This window comes from Mercenaria mercenaria, chromosome 15 (genome assembly GCF_021730395.1).
Source record: "Mercenaria mercenaria strain notata chromosome 15, MADL_Memer_1, whole genome shotgun sequence".
Lineage (NCBI taxonomy): Eukaryota > Metazoa > Mollusca > Bivalvia > Venerida > Veneridae > Mercenaria > Mercenaria mercenaria.
The window spans coordinates 43,728,577-43,731,948 of NC_069375.1; positions in this window are offsets into that span (position 1 = coordinate 43,728,577).

Consider the following 3,372-nt stretch of genomic DNA (forward strand, 5'->3'; position numbering starts at 1 on the left):
CAATAATTATGTTGATATTTGTTTTGTTTTTTAATTTTTCTATTATACATGACACATTAACATATATAAATGCCACACACACCTGCGTGATAGCCATTTTTAACCTTAGAAATCAAACATCAACCGAGATGAAGGCTATTTTAACATTTTAGTATACAGTGTTTCACTGATATCAAAATCTCTATCAAGTAAAAATGTCGGCTAACTGAAATTGTCAGGTGAAACAAGTCATCATAAATGTAGAAAAGCCCGAGACAATCTGTAATCAAAATGAGCTGTAATCGATTGCATATGGTCAAGTTATAACATACTTAGAGCGAAACTAGTCTATCTGTAAGAAATAGAAACAGATAGAACAGTTTCGTTCTAACATGCTACTATAAGTTGCCTCACATTTATCGAAAATTTTGTCAAGTGCAAAAAGCCTCTAATTCCTTCGTTCGTTATTACAAGGTGTGCACATCTATTATTTGTGTGCATTTGTATGGTTTTACCTAGACATGCAATAGAGAATAGCTATAACTAAAATGGTCCACGCGCATATACCTCCATATAAAGAAAAGCCCTTCGCATCAATGCTGAAGCGTTGAATTCTAAAATATTTAAAAATGCCGAAGTTTGAAGAAAGGCTTAGCCATATGATAAAAATTGGTGGAACTTGGTTGATAACTGTGCAGAGTAATAAAAGATAACGGATCATAGAAAAAATGGAAGTGGAAAAAATTAAAACAGAAATTGATAAAATGAAAACTTTTTATTTTCAAGATGCATATTTTATCACCGTTCTTCTGTTCCCATCCATGTATATCAATAAGAAATATCTGAAGATCTCTTTTTTATACCTATATAAATTCTGTGAAAATTATGACTTGTATTTCGAAAGTAGATACAAACAGGCAGAAAAAGTATCTATATTGTACCTTCTGTATTCCATTTAATATGCATGACATTACACGGTTCTATAAATAGCGAAAACAAACAACTACACTCAGTTCTATTTTTACATCAATAAACATTAAATATTTCGTTCGATAACGAAATAACGTACAAAGAAAATGGAGGTATATAATAAAAGGGTCATTATTACCTGCGGCCTGGAGGCCCAAGTATATTGGAAAGCAACAAGTAGGCTAGCACATGGGAGTTGATTTCACGTGATTTGTTTCCAATGTGCGATTGGCTTATCGCATTTATGGAACGCCGTTTTTGCTATATAGCTGACATAGATAATTTTCAGGCAACAATGTATTGACAATAGTACAAAAAATTCGGGTTTGGACACTGTTTGAGATATTGTTTATGAAACTTTTGCTCAAAACAATAACTTTTAGAATAAAGAAATATATATTTCATAGATCAACTTGTAAAACATGTAGAAAGGAGTAATATTTTCTACATTACACTTTGTGCGAGTTTGCTTACTAAAGATAACTTCGCATTATGTAAAGTTCTCAGCAAATGTTAAGCTTTATTTTCATACCGACCATGGTTACAATTCGCAGAAAGTTACAGGTAAAAAACCTTATTTTCTGTTCGGGTTTATCACCCGTACCAGTATGGCAAATAAAGTGTTAACAATACATATGATGCACTGCTTTCGAAAAGGTAGACTTGGTAAGAATCTCCTGGGGATTAAGTGGACATATAAGACACAACTGACGAAATGGTAGACTTAATAAAATCTTCTAAGAAAGAAGTGAACACGATATATATGAGACACAGCTGATAGATTGGTAGACATAATTAGAATCATCTGGGAAATAAGTGAACACGATATATATGAGACAATGCTGTGAAATGCTTTACTTAATAAGAATCTATTCGGAAAGAGTGGACGCGATATAAATGTGACAGAGCTAAGAAAATGGTGGACATAATAAGAATCTACTGGGAAGTATATATGATATACAGCTGAGGAAAAGGTAGATATGGTAAGAATCTATAATACGAATAAGCGGACACAACACCTATCAGATAGAGCTGAGTAAATAGTAGATACAATAAGTATCTCATGGGAATAACTTTACAAATAAGTGGACATGATATATATGAAATTGATAGGCATTGTAAGAATCTCATGGGTAATAAGTGGGCACAGAAACAGAATATATGAGAGACAGCTAAAGAAATGGTAGACATAATTAGACTCAACTGGAAAATAAGTGGGTATGATATATATGAGATATAATGGTAGATATACATGTGATTAGAATCACCTGGAAAATAAGTGGACACTTTCTATGTAAGACCCAGCTAAGGAATTGGTAAATTTACTAAGAATCATGTGGGAAATAGGTGGACACTACATATTATTATACCAGATTTATATAGCGCCCTTTTCATGATCAATTTCACGTTCAAAGGCGCTTTACATAGTCCAAATGCAGCCACACAGGGCGCATAATTCATCCTCTACTAGTACAGACACAGAGCGATCTGACCAGAGGGACAGAGTGAGACAAAGCCCCCACGACAGAGAGATCAGAAATCAGATACAGGCTTGTCCGGCTAACTTAGCCTAGCTCGTTGCGAATAGACAGCCTGGTTCTTTAACGTGCCCAGTGTATAGCACTGATACACGCAAGGATTGCCTGGGTTCCTGACCAGTACACCTCTAGTTGGGTGGGAAACACTAAAAAGCGTTTCTGAAAATTCCCGAGTAGCTGCCGGGGATCGAACCCCCGACCTCAGGATTGGAAGGCCAGTGTGCAAACCACTGAGCTATCCGTCCACTCCATACATATGAGACACAGCTGACAAAGTAGTAGACATAGTAAGAATCTCCTGGGAAATAAGTAGACATATGTGACACAGCTGAGGAAATGGTGGAAATAAAACTAATATTCTGGGGGGAAATGAACACAATACATATAAGGCAAAGCTGGCGAAATTAAAAACATAGTGAGAATCTCCTCGGAAATAAGTGAAATTTATCTATGTAAAAGATAAAAATGTAAGGGTAGATTTCCCGGAAGCAAAAAGCACTCCATACACAGCTATAGAGCCATATATCGCTAAGTAGGCCCTCAACAAAAATTTCACAACTTGTTCTATGTGTGTTAGTAACCTAAATGAATACCTAAATACCATACCTGCGCACGTGCACAGGTATCACGTCATACATGAGCACGTGAAAATCATATTAGATGATTTCAAACTATACTGTTTAATTAATGCCATTTCAGACAATATCTGTGTCAAAGAGCATTCACAAATATACAATATATAAAAAGAATTTAAGAACTTGTATATACTAGTACATAAATTCTTTTGATATATTGTATATTTTGCCCGTCATGTTTTTCCAATACAATAAGCTTGAGGTACATTCACGACTCAATACTTGAAATCAGACCAAACAGGAAGAAGTAC